Source organism: Hemicordylus capensis, chromosome 2 (genome assembly GCF_027244095.1).
Source record: "Hemicordylus capensis ecotype Gifberg chromosome 2, rHemCap1.1.pri, whole genome shotgun sequence".
NCBI lineage: Eukaryota > Metazoa > Chordata > Lepidosauria > Squamata > Cordylidae > Hemicordylus > Hemicordylus capensis.
The window spans coordinates 259197596-259210957 of NC_069658.1; the positions used below are offsets into that span (position 1 = coordinate 259197596).

Sequence of the window (13362 nt, forward strand, 5' to 3'; positions counted from 1 at the left end):
ACATAATAAAATGCTTTGAATCTGACGGAAAGGGTGTTGGCCTTTACCTAGAAAGAACCTAGAGTGTAGTATTTCTGCTACAGTGCAAAACGTCGATGCACTGGAACTCCATCTCCAACAGTATTGTACCAGAGGGCCAGGATATAAATATTTTAAACAAACAAATAAAGCCAGTGTTATTGAGTATGGAACAAGAGCTAAAATATCAAATTAATGGGGAGTACAGGCATCAGATTGTCTGTAGCAGGAGTCACTTCCAGGTCCACCTCCCCCCCCCGCCCACTCAATCTTCCTGAAGTAACTAACTAAACCCACTCCTAGATTACCAGCTTCAAGTTCATGCCGTGTGACACTTGCACACACATATCAAATTTACTGTGCTTCTGGGGTGTAACAGGTGAGAGGTTGGGAAGTGTCCAAGGAGGCAGCACGCACAGAAAATTAGGGATCCCTTAGTTCCTTCTGGCACCTCCATGAGGAACTGCTTCACTCAATCACAGATTCTTTTTTGTAGACTTGGGGGGTGGGGTGGGCTGGATTCTGAACCTTAAAGAGTGGCAAATGTAGAACTTGAGCAAGATGAACAGTGTGACACCTCTGATCAGTTACAGGCGGTCCCTGCTCTCACTGGATGCTGTGTGCAGGTGGATGCTGAGTAAAAGGAGAAGGGAAGGGCAAATGTCAAGCTGAAGTGAGGGAGAGTTGAGGTGACTGATGGAAGATGCTCTTTTAGGGGTGGATGTGGGCGAAGCTGCATCTGTGGTATTGCATCTTGGCACATGCTTAAGAGATGGAAGTTTCTCCCCTGCAGAAAATACTGTGATGGGGTGGGGGTGAAGAATCTGCACCTGTGATATTAGAGCCTGTCATGTGAATCCTGTCAAACTAGCAACAAGGAGCCCTATTCGGACATTTTGCTTGTGTTTATACAATGTGGCATGCTGGTGTTGCTTCTTCCTGACAACATATATGTAGCATTCCCAGATGGGGCTTTTAGCTTGCATTTCCACCAGAATGGAGGGTGTGCATTCACATATCAGCCAGATAACAAACTTTACCCTGAAGTCTGTGCGACATATCAGAGGGCATTCCATACACGATCCGGGTTTCCCCCTGCATATTCCCCTGCTAACTAAGCAAAGAGGCACCTTTTAAAAGTGGTGATTCTCTTTATTTAGCAGGGGGAGAGTAATTGGCCCTATCCACCCCAGCACAGTACCTCCAGTGACTGTTGCTGGTGTCTATCTTACGTTTCTTTTTAGATTGTGAGCCCTCTGGGGACAGGGAGCCATCTTATTTATTTATTATTTCTCTATGTAAATTTTGGAAGGGTGGTATAGAAGTCAAACAAACAAACAAACAAACAAACAAACAAACAAACAAACAAACAAACAAATATTGGAGCCCAACCCAATTTATGTCTGGGGTAAAAAAAAATCCACTTGTTGTGTTGAAGTATCCGATATGCCCTGAACTTGCAATAAAGCCTTGCAGTAAACCCGTGGTAAAGCCTGCTGTCTGAGAAGCTCCTGGTGAAATGAGCCAACATTTCCTGACTGCTGATGTTAAGAGTCGGAGTTCAGCAACACCTGGAGAATCACACGTTGCCTATCCCTGTCCTAACTGAATAACTTCAGAGATAGGCTACTTGTATTTATGCTCTGGCTGTTCTGCAATGATTCCTAACCATTTGGGACCTCCCAGCACAAGATTCTTGATAGTGATGAATCTGCATGTGACAGGGAGAAAGCTTTAGTGAGGCAGATAGCAACACAGAAATAGATAATCATTTATCTGCACAGTAACATTTGACATGTAGCTAACAATAAATCAAGATCCGTCTTAAAAAAACCACTTTCACTATTCACCCAAGGCAAGTTTTTTTTTTAAAAAAGCACAATATGAACTAGATAGTCAAAAAATGTCTCATGATTGGTCAGCTGAATGGAAATAATATTCAAGAAGCCTCACCCTCATATCATGAGCTCAAACTGACCGATTCCCCAAGTGGCTTCTCCTGATTGTTTTGGCTATCCCCTTCATTTATTTTATTTTTATTTCAAAGGGCATGCCAAGGTGGTTTCCAAAAGTTAAAATATAATAAAATTTCATAAACCCTTAAAATCAGTTATACAGTAAAAATCATAAAACACACACACACACACACACACACACACACACACACACACACACACCCTATAAAAAGATAAACAGAAAAAAGAAAGCTGAAAAACGTTTTACCCTTCTAAGAGGTAAAAGCCTGAACAAATAAAAAGGTCTTTATTTGTTCACATCAGTGAAACTGCCTTTAGAACTAGGGGTCTTTCAGGGCTGCAAATACTTGGCAAAACATATGTCTTTTACCATTGTCTTGCATGGAATCCTCAGAATATCTGGGTTATTTTGTTGTTGTTGTTTTAAAGAGCAGGGCCCGGGGCAGTTGCCCTACCCTAAGGACACCCCATGCCAGATCCATGCCCAACAGTGCCCCGAGGTAACATATAAGTGTGTGCTGATTGGTCCATCACTGTGTAATCCCCCACCCCTGTCCCCAGCCCAAGGGTTCAAAAAAATGTTTCCAGATGTTTTCATGAAGAGCAGGTATTTACATGACAGCCCACCTTCTTGTTTTTTGACTGCATATCTGGGCTCTCCAATTCCTTATCATGTTTCCTCACACAGGCTCTCCAATTCCTTATCATGTTTCCTCACACAGAGCTCTACTTCTAACTACGCCTTTCTTTCGTTTTTCATTCAAGTGCACTTAGTTTTCGCTCAAGCGAACAGCAAAGATTGGAGTACATTTTCAAATGCATAGCTCTCCTACCTCTACTGGGCTTACTCAAGCAGATATTCATTGCATGGGAGTTCCCCTTTTCCTAGGATTAATTATTAACAAGCCGACCCCGCACAGAGCATCTGTGCTCTCTTTGGGGCCGGCTACCTCTCTCTCTCTCCATCCCCCCCCCTGCTGCGGCCACCGCCGCTGCCAGCGGGCCGAGTGCCCCCGCTGCCACCGCCAGCGGGCCGAGTGCCCCCGCTGCGGCCTGTGCCAGTGGGCTGAGTGCCCCCGCCGCCGGCGGGTCGAGTGTCGCCTTAACATCCGCAGCCGAGCTGGGCCCACCAGCCGCCGCCTTGCATGGCCACCACCGCTGCCTTGTCTGCCCAGCCAGTTAATTCTCCTGGGTGCGCCAGGACCAATCAGGCACCCCCGCAGCCCAGCCAATCAGCTGGGCTGCCGGGACGCACGTTCGAAAGGCACACCTAGGAGAATTAAATATATAGATCCCTGTTTTATTCTATCTCATTTTGGCACTTTGCAATAATTACCCCTCAAGTCTCCTGTCCTTTTTAGAGAGCAAGTCTCTATGCTAGTTGGATCTTTGTTCCAGAATTCACTCAATGCTCATAGAACAGGATAGCTGAAGGACTTTTTCTCTTGCACGACTGTAACCTTTCCCTGAGATAATCTATAGCAGTTTTGCTTCAGGTGCTCCTAATTTAAGAAGGTGGTTGGCTGCAATGGACAGGGCCTTCTAGGTGGTGGCCCTATGTTTATGGAACACGCTCCATGATCATATTCACCTGGTACTGTCTATACTTTCTTTTAGTCAATAGGTGAAAACTGCTATTTGCAAAACTGTTAGTATTCTTTAATTCCCAATCTATGCCTGCTGGCATCTGATTTGTTTAAGCCTGCTGCGTTTTGGATTGGTTTTGTTATGCTATAGCTTGGTTTTAATTGTATTAAATGCTCGATTATGTGAGCCACCCTGGATAGTTACATGATTGAAAGGTTGTACATCAGGCCTGCTCACTTTTGCCCTCCCCCCCAGTTTTTGGACTACAACTCCCATAATCCCCAGCCACAGTGGATTATGGGAGTTGTAGGCCAACACCTGCAGGAGGGCCTAAGTTGAGCAGCCCTGCTGTACATAAATCTTTAAATTATTTTTTAAGTTGTCTCACAGGTTTCCTAACATTTTGTTTTTATTGGCTTTTGCCCTGTATCTTTAAATACTGTACAACTCCCACCATCCCCAACCACAATTTTACTGGGGTACTGCTGCGATAATTGATTGATTGATGATTAAGTGCTGTCAACTCTTAGCGACCACACAGATTCTCTCCAGGATGATGTCTTCAACTTGGCCTTTAAGGACTCTCAGTGATGCATTCATTGCGATAATACACAAAGATCATATGATTTCTATTTCTCCCTTCCCCTTACTTCTCCAAGTCTCTTTCCTGTTTCTACCCCACCATTAGAAGAATGCAAACCAGTGGGCCGGGCTTGCCTCACGTGCAGAATCCCTAGCAAAATAAGCACGTAATTAAAACTTATCTGGTATCCTGCCTGGCCACCCAATCACTAAAGAGCAAATAAACCCCTCTACAAAAGTTTAACTGTCACATACCGCGGCGCTGACGTGCAGAAGTTAACACTCATCCACGGCTCCCGGCAACGACGCAATAGAAAAAAGTTCCTCCTCCTCCTCTCCCCCTCCTCTCTGAATGCTGACGTTGCGTGGGGAGGGACCGAGGGCATAAATGAGTTTTTCCACATGCAGTGCAGTGCAGTGCCAGTTTCTTCTTTTATCTGCAGCTACTCCGTTTGGGTTATTGGTCCTCAGGATTCTGTCCAAAAATCTCAAGGATCTTTGCAGGGAAAATCAATTCCTCTTGGAAAAAAGATATGACTTCCCCTACAACCAGTCCAGACGTGGATCCCTCTCAGAATTCTGTGTCCATCCCCCTCCCTGAGCTGCCCCCAATATCTTTATAATTCTTCATTGCCTTTTCAAGAGCATTTTTCCTAGGGTAAATTCTGCGCTTCTTTTCCAACCAGGTAGAAAGTTCCACTGGATGGCCCAATTGTTTCTTCTCATATATGGAAAGGAAGAGGCTTAAATGGATAGAATAGTTAAATAGCCCCCCCACCCCACTTTCCCTGCACTTGTGTAATCTGAAATGTCAGGTGGGGAATTTACCCAAGTGGATCTGTTTATGGATAAGTGTGGTGCCTCATCATCCTGACCCCTGGAGCATTCCTAGACAGCGATTTTACTGTCCTTCCCCATGGAAGGGCAGGTGTGTATTTACATATAGTCCAGATTTACACTGAAGTCACTGAGAGCTATCAGAGAGCACTCCAGACACAATTCGGGCTTTTCATTGAGCATTGGCGCTTAGTCCAATTTATGTTTGGGGTAAAAAAAGAGCCACTTTTCTTTTCTTTTTTGGAGAAGAGATTTGCTCCTCTCCTGCATTTAAGCCCGCTCTCTGGGAATGCTCCTGGATCTCTCTCTCTCTCTCTCTCTCTCTTTTTTTGCAAACAAGTGTATAAGTGTGTGTGTGTGTGTGTGTGTGTGATATTTCATGGAACTCAAAAGTGGAACTCAGCAGACCAGACCTGGATCAGCTTAGCTTGCTTCAGCAATATGGTTGTATCATGTGCCTCAGCCTTGGGACTGAGGTTCTATTCCAGTCAAGCCTGGGTTCTTGTCAAAACAAGATGGGTGTCCTGTTAGTGTGTGGGTTGTCTGACCACTCTGTTCTAGATGGTCTTGTACTCTCCCAAAATCAAGTTCACAAATCAGAATGCTGATAAATCCAGTACAATCACTGGAGACCCAAGTGGCTTCCATGGCACCTTTCACCAACAAAGGTTGATGTGGCAGCTGCAACAGCTTTTGGACAGAGATATCCTAGCTGAATTCATTCATGCGTCAGTGTGTTGTAGATGGGGACATCTTTAACACCTATCAGAAGCCAAATTTAGCTGCAAAGCCACTAACTAGAACCAGCTATAAGGAGCATAACTCTCTAGTCCTTAACATAGGAACATAGGGAGCTGCCTTATACTGAGTATAAGTATACTGAGTATAAGCATTGGTCTATCTAGCTCAGTATTGTCTTCACAGACTGGCAGTGGGTTCTCCAAGGTTGCAGGCAGGAATCTCTCTCAGCCCTATCTTGGAGATGCCAGGGAGGGAACTTGGAACCTTCTGCTCTTCCCAGAGCAGCTCCATCCCCTGAGGGGAATATCTTGCAGTGCTCACATTTCTGTCTCCCATTCATATGCAACCAGGGCAGACCCTGCTTAGCTAAGGGGACAAGTCTGCTTGCTACCACAAGACTAGCTCTCCTCCTTAAACAACTACACTAATTACTGATCCTTTTCTGGATGTAACAAAGTTATGCACAACAAAGGTACAAGCAGGCTGCCATTCCAGGAATGTTGCAGAAGTTTATTTTGAACATTTAAAACATAGATTGTTTAGAACAAGAATTTCTTTCTAATGTATTCTTAACCTAAAGAACAAACAGCACATTTGTTTTTACATTACTTTGGCATTTCATTTTTCTTTGTTTAATCATGTATTCATTTTTCTTTGTTTAATCATGTATTTACAAGAGTTGTATACTCTTTCATGCTTTCAAAGTGGTTTACAACAAAAACCATCTCAACCATAAAACCAAAAACCGAGACGACAAATCTGCTCTGAAATCAACAGCCATAGGAACACAACTCACAAGCAAAAGCGCGTTGGGAGAGGCATTGCAGATGCACGTCTTCCCAGTAGGTCCCAGGGTTGTCTACTCACTCGGCTTTTGCATGCCCCTTAGGCTCTGCTGTCCAGGTCAGCATCAGCACAGAAAAGATGGGTGATGAAACAGCTTTCTTTTATTGGAACTAGACTCAGCAACACGTAACTAGCTTGCAGATACCGAGACAAAGAGGCAGACTAGACAAAAAACATGCCCACCTAAGGCCCAGTCACACGTTATGTTCAGTGCTCGTACAATGAGTGTACACAGCTTGTTTGTTTGGTGGGAAGGGGGACGCAATCCCTGCTTTCTCCCTTCTGCCCCTCTTTCTGCCTTTTGTCCTTCCTTTCTGCCTATCCCTGCTTTTTCCCCTGGCTTTTTTGCTTTCTGCCTTCTTCCCCCACCCCACAAAACATTTCTGTTTTCAACTTTTGTCCCTGCTTTTTTTTGCCTCTCTCTCTCTCTCTGTTTCCTCAATGCTGGCAGGCTTGGGTAAATCCCGCTGGTATGGAGGAAAGTGCTGGGCGGGCGGGGGTGGGGAGACGAGCGATAGGCTTCTGCCTCGGTGACCAGGTTCTCTCCTGCCCCCCTTTCTCCAATGCCCACCAGCCACTACTTACACAGGTACAGATCTGTTACACAGGTACAGTCAGTTGCCTATTATATTGAACACAGGTACAGAAGTACACTTGCTATCTGTACCACGCATTTGAAGGGCCTGTTTCCAGGTTCACTTTTACAGAACACTGTCATTCACACAAACCAGGGGCGTAGCTATAATTAAGCAGATGGGTTCAAAGAACCTGGCCCCTCCATCCCCTGAGGGCCTCCCAGCTCCACTCCTCCCTGTTGCCTTTATTATTTCTTGTTTACACAGTCAGACAGGTGTTATTGACTGGTTTGTTTTATCCAGACATCGAGTCCTTCCCAAGGACCTGGGATGGCTGAATTTTATTGTCAATTGTTATAGATATCGTCACAGAATATAGGGTGTTCCCAGTAAAGCTGCTTTTTGTAATTGGCTGATGGTGATTTCTGTGGCCCCTATGGTGTTGAGGTGCTCTTCAAGGTCTTTTGGAACTGCACCCAGGACGCCAATTACCACTGGGATGATTTTGGTCTTTTTCTGCCACAGCCTTTCCATTTCCATTTGTAGATCTTTGTATTTGGTGATTTTTTCTATTTCTTTTTCTTCTATTCTGCTATCCCCTGGTATTGCTATGTCAATTATTTTGACTTGTTTTTCTTTCTTCTCGACTACAGTTATGTCTGGTGTATTGTGTGGCAGATGTTTGTCTGTTTGTAGTCGGAAGTCCCATAAAATTTTTGCATCTTCATTTTCTACAACTTTTTCAATTGTATGGTCCCAATTCTTGGCTACAGGTAGCTTGTATTTTTTGCAGATGTTCCAGTGTATCATCCCTGCTACCTTGTCATGCCTTTGTTTGTAGTCAGTCTGTGCAATCTTCTTACAACAGCTGATCAGGTGGTCCACTGTTTCATCTGCTTCTTTACAAAGGCGGCACTTGCTGTTTGTTGTGGATTTTTCTACTTTTGCTCTTATTGCATTTGTTCTTAGTGCCTGTTCTTGTGCAGCCAGTATTAAACCCTCTGTTTCTTTCTTCAAGTTGCCATTCTTAAGCCATTGCCAGGTCTTGCTGATGTCTGATTTTCCACTTATATTGTGTAAATATTGACCATGCAGGGGCTTATTTCTCCATTTTTCTGCTCAGTTCTTGACTTGTTCTTTCTTGTAGGCCTGCTTTGTTTCATTGGTGTTTAATAGTTTTTTGTTATTGACCATTTTAAGTGCATCCTCTTCACTGCCCTTTATGTATTCTTCAAGGCCTCTTTTCTCCTCCTCTACTGTTTGATGGACATGCAGCATTCCTCTTCCACCTGAGCTGCGAGGGAGGTAGAGCATATCTACATCACTGCGGGGGTGCAGAGCATGATTGATGGTCATGATTTTCCTGGTCTTATGATCTAGCGTCTCTAGCTCTGCCTGGGTCCAGTATATTATTCCTGCAGTGTATCTGATAACAGGTATAGCCCAGGTGTTTATGGCTTGTATGGTGTTCCCGCCATTGAGTTTGGACTTGAGGATTTTTCTAACTCTCCTGATGTATTCACTTCCAATTTTTCTTTTAACTTCAGTGTGTGCAATGTTATCAGCCTGGAGAATGCCCAAGTATTTGTAATGTTCTTTCTCTTCCAGGTTCTTGATCTTGCTTCCATTGGGCAGTTCTATTCCTTCTGTTTTTCTTATTTCCCCTCTGTTCATTATTAATACAGCACACTTGTCTAGTCCCAACTCCATTGCTATATCGCTACTGAATATACAGACAGTGTTTAGCAGTGATTCGATTTCTGACTGGGACTTTCCATACAACTTCAGATCGTCCATGTACAGCAGATGGTTGATTTTACTTGATGTTTTAGATGTTTGGTATCCAAGGCCTGTTTTGTTTAGTATTTGTGAAAGTGGGGTCATGGCGATTACAAACAACAGAGGGGATAGTGAGTCCCCTTGGAAAATGCCTCTTCTAATGCTAACCTGTCCAAGTGCCTCGCCATTGATTGTTAACTGTGTACTCCACATGCTCATTGCTTTTTTAAATAAATATCTTAATGTTTTTGCTGACACCAGTTGTTTCTAAACTTTTGAGTATCCATGTGTGAGGCAATGAATCAAAGGCTTTCTTGTAGTCAATCCATGCAACACTTAGATTGGTTTTTCTTCTCTTGCAATTTTCTAAAATCATTTTGTCAATCAGCAGTTGGTCTTTGGTGCCTCTGGTGTTCGGGCAATTTCCTTTCTGTTCAACTGGAAGCTGTTTGTTAGTTAATAAGTGTTGCATCACTTCATCTGCTATTATTCCAGTTAATAATTTGAACATGGTTGGCAGGCAAGTTATCGGTCTATAATTACTTGGAACTGCACCTTTTGCTGGGTCTTTCATGATGAGATGAGTTTTCCCAGTTGTTAGCCATTGTTCAATATCACCGCCTTTCATAATGTGATTGAACTGTTTTGATAGTTGTTTATGAAGGCTTGTTAGGTGTTTAAGCCAAAAGCCATGCAGTTCATCGTCACCTGGCGCAGTCCAATTTTTAATTTTCTTTGCTCTTTCACTTATTAATTCTGGTGTTATTATTAGATCTTGCATTTGTTGGTTACATTTTTTGACCTCTTTCATCCAGCCTGCTTTTTAATTATAATCTATTGGATTGTCCCATAATTTCCCCCAGAATTGCACTGTTTCTTCTTTATTTGGTGCAATTATTTGGTGCAATTCTATAATAATAATAATAATAATAATAATAATAATAATAATAATAATAATAGCATTTATATTCTGCTCTTCCTCCAAGGAGCCCAGAGCGCTGTACTAAATACTTGAGTTTCTCTTTCACAACAACCCTGTGAAGTAGGTTAGGCTGAGAGAGAAGTTATCTACCTCACTCCAAGGTACTGCCGGCAGGGAGGAGTGAACACAGGCACCCTATCCTGTAGCTACACCACTGACACAAACACATGTACGAGTGTACAAACATCTGTACCCTTGTGTAGCATAATGTCTGAAGCCGACTAGAGTAGCAAAAGGGAAATGAGGCAGTTTCATCATTGCCACCTTAAGGCAGGGCTAGACAGCTTCACCCCTTCTGCTGTTTTTGGACTACATCTCCCATAAGCTCCAGCCACAATGGCCAATGTTCAGGTATGTTGGGAGCAGTAGTCCAACATCTGCAAGAGGACCAAAGTTCTGCAGCCCTGCCTTGTAGGGACATTATTCAGATACCACAGCAGGCTTGCAGTGAAGTCTTAGGCATCTTTACTCAAGAGTAAGTCCCCCTCTGTGTTGGTAATTGTGAAGATTCTTCTTTCTACGGAGGCTAATGTGTAGGGTTGCCAACATTTCATTGCCAGAATGAGGGACACAAGTTTGTGGGGGCTGGCTGGAGGGGGGCACTGGGAGGTGTATGCAATGGTAATCAAGAGCTTGAGTATCATTGACGTATATGTAATTGAATTATATGCTATTGAATAAGTGAGGGACAAATGCTGTCCCTATAGGGACCAACATTTCATCCCTGAAATGAGGGACATCCTGCATAATGGACAGCTGGAAACCCTACTAATGTGAGTCATGTGTAGAGCAACAGTTCAGATGAATTACAGCATCTCTCCCCATGATAAAGGAAAGCACCAGGAGGACACTTTCAGCATGTCCTGTTAATCATGTGATAGCCTGGATGGCTTTAAGAAGGTATTAGATAAGTTCAGGGAGGACAGGTCTATCAATGGCTTGAGGGCTAACTATAAGCCACCTCCAGGCTTGATATTGGGAAAATGATATTTTCAGATTTCTCTCTCCTCTTTTTATATGCTTGCTGCATTTTTACCCTTTCCTCCTTCCTTGTTCTGCTCTCGCACTATGAAGACATAAGGCTCAGGGACACAGGCTTTCTATCCAAGCATGTAACTTCCTTAATAAACCTTTAAAAGCTTTTGGACCTTAAATGTCTGTCTTGAGACACTCGTATAATAGGCTTGGTTCTTCTCACTAGGGATGTGCACGGAACTGCGCGGCACGGTCCAGCACTGAGGGGGGGGGTCTACCTTTAAGGGTGTGGGGGGGTAGAACTTACCCCTCCCACCGCTTTTCCCCCTCCGGCGCTGCAGTTTAAATCGAAGTTTTTGGGGCGGCAGCGTTCCTCCCTGCCGCCTCTGCCCCCGTCGTTGCCAGGAAGTCTCAGTAACAGGAGCACGCATGTGCACGTCGCGGTGCGCGCATACCCATCGCTGCTGTGCGCGCGCGCGCCACCTACATCACACACACTGTGCGTGTGACATAGGCGGCGCGCACGTGCCATGGCACGCGCATGCGTGCTCCTGTTACTGAGACTTCCTGCAACAACGGGGGCAGGAGCGGCAGGGAGGAACGCTGCCGCCCCAAAAACTTCGATTTAAACTGCAGCGCCGGAGGGGGAAGAGCGGCGGGAGGGGTAAGTTCTACCCCCCCGCCCTTAAAGGTAGACCCCCCCTCAGTGCCGGACCGGTCCGGTTCCGAACCGGTTCGGAGGCCTCCAACATGGCCTCCGAACCGGTTCGTGCATATCCCTACTTCTCACACACACTTGTTTTGCTATAAGTGGGGTCATTGAAATTCCTTCCCTACAACAGTTTTAAATAAAGGCCCACTCCATTAGAGTGCTGTCTGTCTTAATTTTATGTGGACAAGTACTGTCTGTAGCAAGACAGAGCTTTAAAGGGGAAGACCAACTTTTCTGCATATCCTAGTTAGACTGCCAGGTGTTTTACCCTGAATGTTAGTATTCATCATTTTGAGCTGCCAGCATTTAAAATGCTATTTTATGTTTTTTCTGGTCATGGATTTATACTGTGTGTATGTGGTCCCCCACCCCCAGGTAATTTTCCTCTTATGTGCTACTCTGCTTTTGCCCTGAATTCATGCTCAGACAGAATTCTGGCCTAACAAAGTCTGCTGCCATTTGGAAACCACCTCCTTTTTATTTTTAGTCTACTTTCTGCATGGAAAGTACCCTTATGAGATTGCCTTGCTGACCCTGTGTGTGTGTGTGTGTGTGTGTGTGTGTGTGTATCCTCCCCCAAGAACTTTGCAATGCCTACACCGATTTGCACCATATTTTGTACAGAGGTTGTGCCACATAGGGACACCTGAACGGCATATTTTGCGATGACATCATGCACCCCAATCCAAGATGGAGGCCACACAGAAAGCAGCAGATTAGTTCTTACCTGAACTGCTTGTTTCTCTGATAGTATGTTGCTGCATGAGGGTTTGAAAAAGCCCCCTGGGAAGGTGTCCAGCTGTTCCCTTTCTGAGAGAGGATTTCCTTTGAAATGGAATGTGATGGCAATTAGCCCAAGTTATGAGTCAGTGTGAAAATAAGTTAAAATGATTATTCCTGTTTCTGAGTCAAAAAGATAACTGCAGGGTAGTTTGCACAGGAAATTATTGTTCAGACATAGAGTTGCCATATTCTGGCTTTCCAGATCCGGGTGCCTAATATGCATATTATGTAAATTGGCTGGAAAATAATTTCTGTGCAGAATAGTGACGGCACATTTTGCTCCATGACTCCGTTTCTAAAAGGGCTTGATCTTAGCTTTAAAAAAAAAGGAATCTGAAATCTGGGAGAATCTGGGTGGGCTAAGCAAGCTGTGTGAGATGCTTAAAATTTGGGTGAAACCTGGAATTTCAGGGGACATGGCAGCTTGATTCAAAGAAGACAAGTCATCTATCCCTTTAGGGATGCTGAGTGGAATATTTAGCAGGTGCGGTTTATCCATCACTTTAGCCCTATTCACACATTATATGTTCAACACACAGACAATCTGTGTAGAGTGTACACATGTACAGATTTGTATACACATGCAGGTATTCACACATGCTCAACTCATGCTCAATTCATGGAGGACAGATCTATCAATGGCTACTAGTCTGAGGGCTATAAACCACCTCCAGCCTCAGAGGCAAGATGCCTCTAAATACAAATACGACAGATATTTATATACCGCTTTTCAACAAAAGTTCCCGAAGTGGTCCACAGAGATATAAATAAAATAAAATAAATGATTCCCTGTCCCCAAAGGGCTCACAGCCCATAAATGAAATGTAAGATAGACACCAGCAACAGCCACTGGAGTAATGCTGTGCTGAGGATGGATAGGGCCAGTTGCTCTCCCCTTGCTAAGTAAAGAGAATCACCACTTTTAAAAGGTGCCTATTTGCTCAGTTAGCAGTGGATACCAGTTGCAGG

The 13362-nt window shown here is 44.2% G+C and overlaps 1 protein-coding gene across 2 annotated transcripts in view; it reads right to left on the minus strand.

Annotated features, from left to right (window-relative positions):
• LOC128347159 (C-type lectin domain family 2 member D-like) overlaps positions 1 to 4494 on the minus strand; it is a 31432-nt gene extending 26938 nt beyond the window's left edge. The window contains exon 1 of one of the 2 annotated variants that reach the window (XM_053301366.1): positions 4419 to 4494. The gene's annotated coding sequence lies outside the window, so the exon portion shown is untranslated. The remainder of the gene's footprint in view (positions 1 to 4418) is intronic. The other variant, XM_053301367.1, reaches the window with a different exon arrangement.
• Positions 4495 to 13362: the final 8868 nt, after the last annotated feature.